At 36.7% G+C, this 12,537-nt stretch overlaps 1 protein-coding gene across 1 annotated transcript in view; it reads left to right on the plus strand.

Annotated features, from left to right (window-relative positions):
- LOC134822752 (uncharacterized) overlaps positions 1-11,050 on the plus strand; it is a 210,675-nt gene extending 199,625 nt beyond the window's left edge. The window contains exon 3 of the transcript XR_010161219.1: positions 10,500-11,050. The gene's annotated coding sequence lies outside the window, so the exon portion shown is untranslated. The remainder of the gene's footprint in view (positions 1-10,499) is intronic.
- Positions 11,051-12,537: the final 1,487 nt, after the last annotated feature.

The raw sequence follows: 12,537 nt of genomic DNA on the forward strand, positions 1-12,537 counted from the left end.
AAGAGGTCATATTAGAAATGGATTGGTCAGGCAATTCATTCATTTGATACCATGACGATTAAATAGGCAATCGCGATAACTACTATAGCAAACTAGTTTTTTTTAAATATATATAAGAAAATATATAAATAACTAAATAACATTTCCAGATATATATCTATCTATTTCTTAATTTCTCTATAAAAGTAAAACTTACCACAAGAATTGTTATCAACAGGCGAGTGCTGGCTCAGTTTTGAGAAAATTGAGCAGGGTTCAGATGCTTGGAACATGTGTAGTTGTGATGACGTTGCCAGAGTAACTGGTGATAACTGTTTGCTCGAAGAAACGTGTTGCTTCGCAAGATGTCGCAAGCTTTCAACTGCTTTCAGTGTATTTGGATTCACCTGAAATTTGTATGGTTAGTTACCGCCACAGCAACAACAGAGAAAACGATAAAAACTATTTTATTCAAATTCGATCGTTAAACTTCGGGCACCAAAGTACCTATCATGTTCCGTTAACGCTAAGTTACAAGAGCTTATATGCTAAATTCTTATGAGAATTTGTACCTGAAAAGCAGTTGTGCAGTGTTGTTTTAGATGTTTTCTCTTGGAGGACACGTGACTGAAGGTCTTTCCGCACGCCTCACATCCGTACGGTTTTTCGCCTGTGTGGATCCGTTTGTGCTGCTTTAAGTTACTGGACACGGAGAACTGTTTACCACAACCCGGAACTGGACAACTGGAGGGAGGGTTGGTGTTAGGTTTTCAGTCTCTGAGGTTGAGCTCACCTTTTCTCGAGGACAATACCCATTACGTAATTATTTGTTCCCCTTATAAAATATGATGCTATCAAATAATAACTTCGAATGAAATGACGTAAATCCCTGTGTGAGTAATCAGTATATTACGAGTTCGGAATTTCCTGTAAGCATACATAATACGGTAATGCGTGCAGGGATGCAAAATTTGAGCGGGAAATTTATGTCACATCGATTTCCAATTCACGATTGTAGGAAAAATCCACGTGAAAATTAAAAAATGCTCACCTGGGTCCTGGAAGTAAAGGAAAGTGAAAGCAAAATAAATAGCTCACCTGAAAGGCTTCTCCCCTGTGTGGATCCGCTTGTGTCTTTTTAAGTTGGCACTATCTGCAAACACTTTATAACAGTCCACATAGTCACACTTGTACGGCCTGAAGGATAGCTTGTTAAATTTAAATAACTTACTAAAAGTTTATCGCAGGTTGAAATAACATTAACAGCTAATACTAATAGTAAATGTAAAATTAGCAGAACAGAATTGATATATTGACAAATCTTATTCATTATATTACAATTCATTTACTGGCAGGCAGCCAATATTTTATCTTTTTTGATAGGTAAGGACAAGGTAACTTTGATTTTTTTTAAATGTACGTGCCAATTAGAGTAACTAGATGTTTTTGAATTTGTTTGTTTTTTATGAATACAATGCTAGCAAGTATTCCAAATAAAATTCTGAGAAAGCAACTTTCTGCTTAGATTCCGCACCCATATTTGATCATAAAGCAGTTCAGCTGCCAGTGCAGCAGTGCCACTGCCATCTATTCATAATGCATCACTCACGTCACGAAACTCATGAAGTTAAGTGCAGTTTAAAATATAAAAGCATGTACAAATTAAAAGCCAAAAGGCAAGAGGCAAGAATTGGTATATTTTGCTGTTAATGGTATAAATAGGTAGATAGCAAAAGCTGTGGATATCAAATTTAAATTTGTGGTTAATGCTAAAAGCTGTATATAAATATTATATATATATACAACTTTATATAATATATAATATATATATTGAATTTCTTGGTACGAGATTCCCGGAACCACCGAGTTCCAAGAAATCGCTCAAATATTTTTCTCAATTCAGACGAGACAGGAAAACCCCAATTTTCCGTACAGTTTATATGGGGAGAGGAAAATAGTACGGTAAATTGGGTGTTCTGTAAATTGAAGTTTTGAGTCCATGTCAGGTCACCTGGTCACATGGTTTGAGGTTTCTCTCCGCGCAGAATTGGTACCCAAGCACTCATAGTCTATGTAATAAGCGCCATGAGTTGGCACAGAATTTGTTTCCTCCGATTTTGATAAATTTGGTACCAAAAGTTGTCTAAAATCTGAAAGTATAATCTTTTCCGACCGTAAACAATATGTTTGGTGGTTCTCAATGAAATACTGATACTCTACCAGTGCTTTTTGGAGTGCCACAAGGGAGCTGCTTAGGCCCCTTCTGTTCTTAATTTTACATAACGATCTTACAAACTCGGAAAAGAACTCAAAATTTGTTTTTTGCTGAGACACAAATAATCTTCGTCGCTAGCAAAAGTAAAAACCTGCATACAAAAAAGCCAATATTCCTAAATTCCGTAACACCGCTACATGCTTTGCCAATACACTCACATAAAACACTGGCAAGAGCTGTTACCCTTGATTCTCAAACTCTCGATCCAACAAAGATGAAGAATACAACCCTCTGATCAAGAAATCAATATCAATGGCATACCCTAGGAGAGAGTACATGAAACTAAATTCTTAGGTGTAACAATCGAATGAGACCTAAACTAGAACGCACATAGAAGAAATTAGCAAAAAAACTAGCCACTTGCTTTGGCATGCTAAAAAAAATTAAAGATAACATTCCACATCACTCCATAAAGAACTATATCACACTCTGTTTGAAAGCTAATCTTGCATATGGTATAACCAGTCGGGGAGGGCATCTAACAAAAAACTTGAACCCTCTGATCAAAGCACAGAAAAATGTGTGCCCGCATAATGTTTTGAGATAAAGAAGCATACTTTGGATAAATTAAAACTATGCACGATGCAGACCCTACGGAGCAAATCCTGGCAAGGAATTCCCAACAGAAAGGAGCATACAAAAACCCTCTTCTAAACACTCATGAAATCATGAATGTGGTGGGGGGCTTAATCTGTACTTCTACCATTGTATTAATGGACATCTTCAAGGTCTTGAAATATAGAACCCCTAATATCACTAGACTCCTCTTTAAACATCTGGCAGACTTGGCAAAGAGACACCATTCTCACCCTAAACCATCAACAGCTACATATACAGAGCAGGGACAATATGGAAATACAGTACGACAAAATCTCATGCAAACTACATTCACCTGTTATAAGCCCAATCACCTCAAATCTCCATAAGAACCCATCACTCACACTCCAAAAGGAGAGAGAACCAAATGACTGGATCTTTGCCTTAACAGCGTTCGACAAAATCAAAAAACTTTAAAATTGACCTTGCCTAGATTACTTAAGCTTGAAAAAGCGGTAATACTTAGCAAAAATATAACTTGCAGCAGCCTCATACCATGTCATGAACATAATATCGACACTACCTCTGTGATCACATCTTTCTCTGGGTGCAAAAATGAAATATATATTTATAGTTTATTAGTTTTATAGAATATTTAAAAGTTCTATAAATTTTATTTATATAAGGATTATAAACCTTTTTTTGTGTGTTTTTGTGTTATGCATTTTTATACCTTTTTAGAAGAAGATTTTTTATAGAAATGTACAAAGTGCAGTGGGTCAGTTTCAGCCCAAAATTAAGCATAAATGACATCATTGCCATGTCTGAATTGGGTTGGTAAAGGCTCCATTGTTAGCCCCCAAGCGTTTTGGTCCCTCATTCTGCACTCAGCATTGCCTACTGAAAGTAGAAATTTTTCTAAGATAATAGAGAAACTGACCTTGTCTCACGTAAATTTCAACCACTAACATTTATAATTAAAAACTAACAACCAAATAAAGTTTTTTAATAATTATATACAATCTCCAAAAAATATTTCCTCAATTTTTACTTCTAGCTAACTTATTCTGTGTTTTTTTTTTTTTGTTAAGCTCTTATTTAATTTATGATTAAAGGAATGTAAAATAAAAACTTTACGTTTCATTCAATTGAACAATCTCAGGCACCTAGCTGGTTTTTCCTAAATTTCATTCATGAAGCTGGGTCTTATTTCCAAATATTCCAAAATAGGTAAGGTTTACCCCCAGTATTTAAAAAAGGAGACCCACAACGTTTGACAACTACAGGCCTATATCCATTCTACCTATCTTTGGTAAGATTATTTGAAAAAGTAAATTACTGCCGACTATATACTTCCTTTACTTCACATATGTCATATACGATATACAGTTGGATTCAGATCCAACCACTCAACGCACATGCATCATTTACTCCCATGACACATTCTTAAAAACCTAAAAGTAAGAATCATGTAATTGGCATATTTATTGACTTAAGCAAAGCGTTTTGACACGATCGACCAAGAAAAATTACTTGTCAAACTTGAACACTATGGCATAAGAGGGCCCCTGTCTTGACCTAATTGAAAGCTTATTTGTGTAACAGACAGCAGTATGTTGATTTCCAAAATACCAACGCGGATCACTGCAAATTTGAATATGGGGTACCACAGGGATCAGTTCTAGGCCTCCTCCTCTTCTTACTCTACAGTTAATGACATTACTAACTCTATCCACTTGGACCACTTCTTGGACTGTTTTTTGCAGATGAAACACGAACATATTTGTTCTGGAAAAAAACTGAACAGAAGCCTATTTGAATGCTATAAAGTACAATGAAACAGGTGCAACGTTCAAGACCCTACAGTTAACATATCGCAAAAAGGAGCTTTGCTTTGGAAAACACTAAGCCAATATTTCATACCGAAAAATCATGTCAATCCACAACCTTTACACCAAGATATATCCACTGAACTGTTTAAAATCTTGAAACTGCATCAACCCATCTCTCCTGACAAGTTTAATCCAAACAAGTTCTAGAACAAGTAGCCAAACTTATGCGGGTCCCCACGACCAAACCTTGACATTTCTAAACACAATTTTTGTCGTTTAAAGGTAACGACTATTATGGAACAGTTTTGGTTGATAATATATTCGACAAAATCACTCCTAATGAAAAGCAATGTCATGGTCCCTGGCTCGAGTAAATTTTCCACCTTTCCTCCCTCCATCTCAATTATCAAGAGCCGTATCAAAAAGACTGTTACTTGAAACCCAGCAATTGACAACACCTGGGCGTGAAATTGAGTGGCTCCCCCTAAATAGCTGGCATTAACCAGCTTAGTTGATCTGCATCCCATCCCTTTGCATACAATTAATTACAAAAGCGCTATTATACCTGTTTCAAAAGCATCCTTCTGGAAGTTCCCCTGACTGCCGTGTGAATCTTTTGATCTATTTTTGGATCTATTTTTATATAGATATGATTTTTATATACCTATATATTCAACGCATAATTTTTCCATGTCCTCCTGAACAAACCTGGCACCATCACATCTTACCTAGAAACCCCATAACTCATCAGCCTAGTCTGAATTCAAAACTATTTGACCACTACGTAAGTTTCCTGACAACGGAACCTTTTGGGCCATGCACCAAGCCAATAGCATGGTATGGTCCTGCAGTGGGGTCTCCTTGTCCTTGGATCTGTGTTTTGATCCGTCTTTTCTTAAATTTTCCATTTGTGTCACTTAGACTCACCTATAAATGCTAATCGGCACCACTGGTCCTAGTTAGATTTAGCCATGGTCACGACTACCTCAAATAACAGTTTAAATAGGTGTGACTAACTAGTATATTCTTATAATTATATCATATGAATTGATTGCACTGCTAAAAAAAATAAATAGAAAACTTTGTTTTACTAAATACTTTGTTTTACTATAATTATAATAAATGAAATTTATTTTCACACTGTACCATCCCTAATTCTCCTCGCATAACGACGCTTAAATTAGATTAGCAGAATTAAGCAGTTAGAAACAGGCACTCTTAAGCTTTAATTTTAAGTATCTCAAGGTATCAAATCTCAGGCAGGGTGGTTTAAAAATAACGAATAGGTCGCCTGTTTTCTCTCAGTGTACAATTTATCAATTTTCACATGGGTGAGACAAGGTTAAAAAGGTAAATTTGAGCTAATCAATTTACTTTCAGAATCATGTGCAGAAGGGACGTAGCGGGACAGCTCTATGACGATGTGTGATGTATGCAACTAGGGGAGACACCCAACACTGAAAAAGTTGTCTGTGGTAAAATCTGTGCACTTTAATACTATTCATAGTTGATAGTGCCACGATTCTAAATGATAACTAAATTCTGTAATGTCTCAGGAGTCAGGACCTGAGACCTTACAGAATTAACACTGTTAACAGTTAACCACAAGAGCATAACCTGAGTCAGTCTCCAGGTTTATGCTCTTGTTTAAGGTGTCTGTCCTCATCCATCTGTCTATTGTTGTGTATTCTTAGCTAAGCTGGAGGTGTAGAGATACTGAACCGATAATAAAAGTTGTCCATTACTCACTATTGTATTACAGTAAGTCCGAGTAAAAATAACTAATGTTTTAAATTTAATTTTCACGGCGAGGGTAATATTTACTGACATAAAACTAACGTTATTCCCTGGCGTCTTTTTCTTCTTCTATGCCACTTATCATAAAGTGTAACAGATTAACTCTATAGAGGCAAAAGTTGCCACTATATAATACATCTTTTTAACCCCACGAAATGTCTCTAATGTACACATAAGCCATCATTTTTCACATGGTGGGACTTACGTTAAGCGTATCAGAGTTTATCACTTTATTTTCAGAATCATGTGCAGAAGGGATGTATCGGACAGCTTATGACGATGTGTGATGTAAGCAACCTTATGGGAGACACCCAACACGGAAAAGTTGCCTGTGTAAGAAATCTTTGTACCAATACTACTATTGTCCATTTATAATGCCACGATTCTAAATTTTTAGCTAATTGTTTTAAACACAAGAGCTCGAGAACGTCAAGTGGAAATAGTGGGTGTGTTTTATTAACTGTAAGACAAAAGTTTGATAGAACAATATAGAGCGATATTCAGCCCTTTAGAAACAAGTAAGTCCAGTGTCATGAAGAGTAACAATAGCGGTCCTAGTACACAGATCCCACCCTGAACCCCTCTAATATTTAGAACCATGCAAAGAAGGGACCATATCGAACTGCTCCATGACGTTATGTGCTACATGTAATAAGGAAAAAAGCCAACTCTGACCGATTGCTTGTGGTAAGATAGTTACCCTATATTTGTAGCTGATAACTGTACTGCTATTTTGAAAATTACTTTAAACTAAATTACTAACTCTAGTAGTTCGCTGTGAAATGCGCGAGAACTTCTCTGAGCGCGCGTGGCGAAGCAAGGGAAGTATCGTGACAGAGAGCGTATACATGTGTGAAGAATGTGAACTGGGAAACCAAACCAAACACCAGTCAGACCGGTTTGGTAAGTATATAATCTCATATAATATTTCTGTAAGAGATATAATAATATACTCTTTAACTGCAATACACGCTGAACACCTCCAATCACTATCCGATGATTAGATCATCATAACTTTAAAAAGAGTTTAAACTACATCCCTTTTTTTTTCAGAGCAATGTGAAAGAGTGGACATATCGGACGATCTAGAGGAGTGTGGTGGAATGTGACGTAGGAAAAACGCCCAATACTGGAAATTTGCCTGTGGTAAGATATTTGTTTAAACCGTTTTAACACATGAAATTTCGAATCTAGGATGATCAGAGAAAAAACATCCTTGGTAAATGGTAGGTAAGTCGAAGCTTAAATAAAATTTAAAATCAAAGCTTATCCTGATTTCTAGATCTTTGTTTTTCCAGAGCCATGGAAGAAGGGACGTATCGGACGTTCTATGATAAGTTGTGTTGAATGCGAAGTACAAAGAACCCTATACTGATAAAAGCTGCTTGTGGTAATTCCAATACTGTAAAGCTGCTCCGTGGAGAAGATCCAGAGTAATACAAAATTTTTTAAAATATTACAGTTATTTTGAATATGTATTTTAAAATGTGTAACAATTTATCTACAATTTTAAATCAAAAATCAAAACTGTTTTTCTCATAATTGTAGGATTTTGAAGAGCCATTCAAAATTTAGACACCGAATAACACCCGTACCTGCAAACGTCAAACAGTTCCCCCCTTTTAATTCTGATGAGTATTATACTAACAAAACACATATTTCAGTTCATGCAAGGCAGGGACTTTTAAGGACGGTTCGCTTGAACTGTTTTGTCAGCAGTGTCCCACAACCAGTTACAGTGCTGAGAGAGCAGGGCTATGCTACACGTGTCCTAAAGGGTCTCATGCTTCTCAAGATCACACTACATGTGGTAACTAGCCTCAATATGATTATTTATACCATTACATGCTCCTCATACGAAAAATATTGGAAAAAGAAACTATGAAATTGGATTGATAATATTGATTTAAGACTGCTTTATATTTATACTTTCACAAGTTGTAAAAACCATTCCAGTTTCATGCGAGAGTCTACCATCAAGCTGGAAGGAGTTAATAACAGAGACACATGTTCCCCCTCCCACCCTGGCGATGAAGTGTCCCTGAAGTGAGTCCCGACACTCTCCTGACTGAGACAGCACTGACACGTGTGTAGAGGGAACGACACTCCGTTCACGAACACTCCCTCTTGGTGAACTAGGTTAGTAGTTATTGACTTAAGGTCATGCCCATGTAATTTGTATTATATGACTCCGATTACATATGCAGCAACTTGTGTAAACCGGTCCTTTTAACAGCACATACAAACCAAATTAGTCAGTCAACTATAGATGGCAAATGACACGATTGAGGTGCTGGAAGTTTGATTTCGGTCGGAGGAAGCTCACAGCAGAAAGCTTAACAAAACGAAAAGTTGTATTTTCAAAATTCTGTCCCATTTTCAGATATGAAAATGTCTGAACACACATTTGACAGATTGGATGAAATTTTTGCCCAGAAACCATGGGTACCAATCTGGTTCCTGATGGAAACAACCCTTGCTGTAACGATTTCAAACCCATTTTGAACCCATATGTGCGTCTGGAAGTGATAGGTTAGACAATAAATGCTATACAGCGTGTGGTAACTTCTCAATTTGGAATGCACAGATGCAAAACAAGATTTATTGACACCTCGTGTAATTGTGATTCTTGACTACAGCAGCAATCTGCATTTGTAAAAAAGAAATCACAAGGAAATACATTGAATATGTGTATCATCTGAGCAGTTTTTTCAAATGCAAAGTTCAATAGCACCATCTTTGCAATGGAATTTTTGACTGTGTCGATTAAAGTGATGAAAATATCAGCGAGTGTCATGATGGATTAAGTATTAACCAATAAACCAAAGATACCTGCATGCAATCGCAAATATCAACATAAAGTTTCACTGAGTTTTCCAATATCGTTGTTTCAGGTTGATATACATGATCACACAGGCGGATAGGACAAACTTGGTATGATATGGCCGAATTGTTATAATTATTTTAGGTACGACGGTCGGCCAAATCGCGGCATGTACGGAATCGCGATTTTTCCGATTATTTGCGACAAATTTGATGTATAGTTTAATGTATAGACTGTTAAAAATCGTGGTATCGCGATTTTTGGCCAAAATAATCGCGAAATCCTTTTGTCCCTGGGCCGACCTGAATTGTTATATAATTATTTTAGGTACTTGCACCCGATGACAGTTCTTGCAATAACGCTCTATTGTGTGGACTGGCAATGTAACTGTCGGTGTGATCAGCACATTCGGAACACATATTGTTTTCCATGACTTTATTGACCTTATTGAGGATTTCTTCGTAAATGGAATGACAATAGATTTTTAGACTCGATTTTCAAGGCACACGATTTGAGAACCCCATTAGGACGAATTTAAGATTTTTTGGAAAACTGCCAAAAATCAACCAAATTATGAGTTAGAATCAAATGAGAGGCAAGAATGAAATATGTAAAGTTTATGAACTGATAGCAATTCACCTTTCAAAATTTGCTCCTTCATAAAAAAAATTATCGATTTTTACTTTCCACACACTATTTTCAACTCACCCTGTACATAGTATTTAGTACAGTCAAATAATTTCTACCATATTTGTAGATAAAAAGACTTTTCAGGATGTAATTGAACGTTCCTTATATGGGATTGGGAGGATGAAAATGGAAAAATAAAAATCCACGTGGAAAAATAAAAATTCTCTAGTTGATGATGAAATGTTGACTAAAGAGTAAAGACCATGTTATGAGACCACAATGGGACACTCGATAGACGAAAAATTCACTTTTACGGAAACAATAAAAATAGCATTGATCATATTGACAAATTTTTTGTGCTGAAGTCCCTTCATTATGATTTGTGGACTGAATTCCGTGAAAGTTTTTAATGCAACATTAAAGTATCCTATATTTTTTATTGACTCAATTATTGATCCAAAATTTGTATACATTAAAAAAGCTTAATATGCAAAAATGGAGTGTGTTTTAATTTGTCTCCGAAATTATGGCCATATAAAATCCCAACATTATTTGCATCGACATGTACCCGTAGGTTCAATATCGGGATGATATTCTTATGGTGAAAAGGAAAAAATTAAACTAGTAGTAGTAAATCTTTCAAAGTACGAAATATCTCTTTAAAAGAGCATCCTAGGCACCTTATAGATATCAAAACGCATAAAAAAGAAAACAAAAACATCAACCATCTTCTAACTTCTTCCATTCCTCCCTATCTAAAGCCAAAAATCTAAGGTCTTCGAAATCAGTCAAATTCTTAAGTCTAATATCAAGATTTCTACTAGTCAAGTCTTTTCTAATAACATCTAATAAGTTTAAACATGTTCTACCCCGTCTCCCTTCCATAAAAATATCAGAATTTATAGCAAATAACATAGAGGTGTATGCTGGTGAGTCTTCCTGTCCTCTTAAGATATGTCCTAACATTCTCCATCGAAACTTAGAGACTCTCACAGACTTAAGGGAGTGACATAACAACGAGCATAGAGTGCCTCATTAGAAATAACCCCAGTAGGCCATCTGATGTTGAGGATTCTTCGGAGGTGTTTGCGATGAGCAATATCAAGTTCATTCAACGAAGCTAGTGGTGCAGCCCAGGAGTTGCAGTTGTAGAGTAGAATAGAGACTACTTGTGCCTCGTAGATTTTGATCTTCCTTTGGACTGAAATCTTTCTCTTCATCCAAACTTTCTGAAATTTACTAAAGGCAACATTACCAAGGAATATTCGATTCTTGATATCCTTAACAGTGCACATCAACGATCCTAAAGTTTTGTTAGAGCGCCACTCTTCATCACCTCTATACACTTTTCCAACAATCACCTTGCGTTTAACAGTGGGTTTAGGATCTGCTAAATAAAAATGGACAAATTCAGTCTTGGAAGAATTGATATGAAGGTCCCACTGCTGGAATATATCTTTAGCGATAGGAAGCATTTCTTTGAGTGGAGCAAGTTCAGTGTTATTAAAGTCAATATCATCAGAGTATCCTGTTTCGAGTGGCATGAATTCTTCTGAGATAGGAGGATTAGGGATTGGATGATTTACTGGGTAAGGTGTTGATGATACTTGGGAGAGTACAGATCTGAGGTGAATAAGTGCAGCGGCTTCAACAACAGTAAATAATTAAACTACCCTCCAAGAAACGCCACGATTTCTGACTTGTTGATTTCCCGCTTTGCATATCATTCGAACTGCGTTGCTGTGTGAGGAGTGTTGTGATAGGTCATTAACCATGAATTCTGGAGATTTAACAGAGTTTATTTGTTTTATCCTTTTCATCGCGTTTTAAAACTTTCCCACGGCATTTTCTGCCGTTGCTGGTTGGGTGATACGGTGGTGTTGTAATGTGCGTTACTCCGGTCTCCGTTCTTCTTCATAAATTAGTCCATTTCCTCTGACACAAATTGCGGTCCATTATCGCTAGCTATGATAGGACATATTCTCCATCTCAGTGCTTTGATGGTATCACTCGTCTTGGGGTTTCCCACTGTGATCTAGCTATTTCTATCCATTTTGAGTAAGCGTCCACAACAATAAGCCACATATGATTAAGAAAAGGTCCAGCGAAATCAATGTGTACACATTCCCAAGGTCCTGATGGTTTCTTCCAAGGGAGCTGTTTCCTTTGGTTGATCTGACAAAACACACAGTGTCGGATCATGTCCTCTATATTCTGATCCATTTTTGGCCACCTTACGTAGTTTCTGGCAAGAGCTTTAGTACTCCCCATTCCCATATGGGTGTGATGTAAAACATCATCTCTTAAGCTCGGCGGAATGATAAATCGGTGTCCCCAGAGTAGGCTCAGTTCCTGTCTTCTAGTGTAGTAATCTTTAGCTGAAACAGTCGCCTTTTCTGGCACTATTTCAATGTGCCACGGTCTTTGACTGAGTTTTGAGCCATTTATAACTGGCTGTTCAACAGTCTGATCTATGTACGTCGCAAACACTGTTGTTGATTTTGGTTCTATGTCATCTTTCTCTGCAGGTAACGGATATCTGGAACAAAATTCTGCGTTACAGTGCTTGTCTGTAGATCAAAAGCCAAAACTTGATGGTGTAGTCGTAGTGACTGAGAGTAAGAGCCCATCTGATGATCCTCGATGTTCCCATTTCAGGATTC

Source organism: Bolinopsis microptera, chromosome 11, assembly GCF_026151205.1.
Source record: "Bolinopsis microptera isolate Bmic1 chromosome 11, MBARI_Bmic_1.0, whole genome shotgun sequence".
NCBI classification, from domain to species: domain Eukaryota; kingdom Metazoa; phylum Ctenophora; class Tentaculata; order Lobata; family Bolinopsidae; genus Bolinopsis; species Bolinopsis microptera.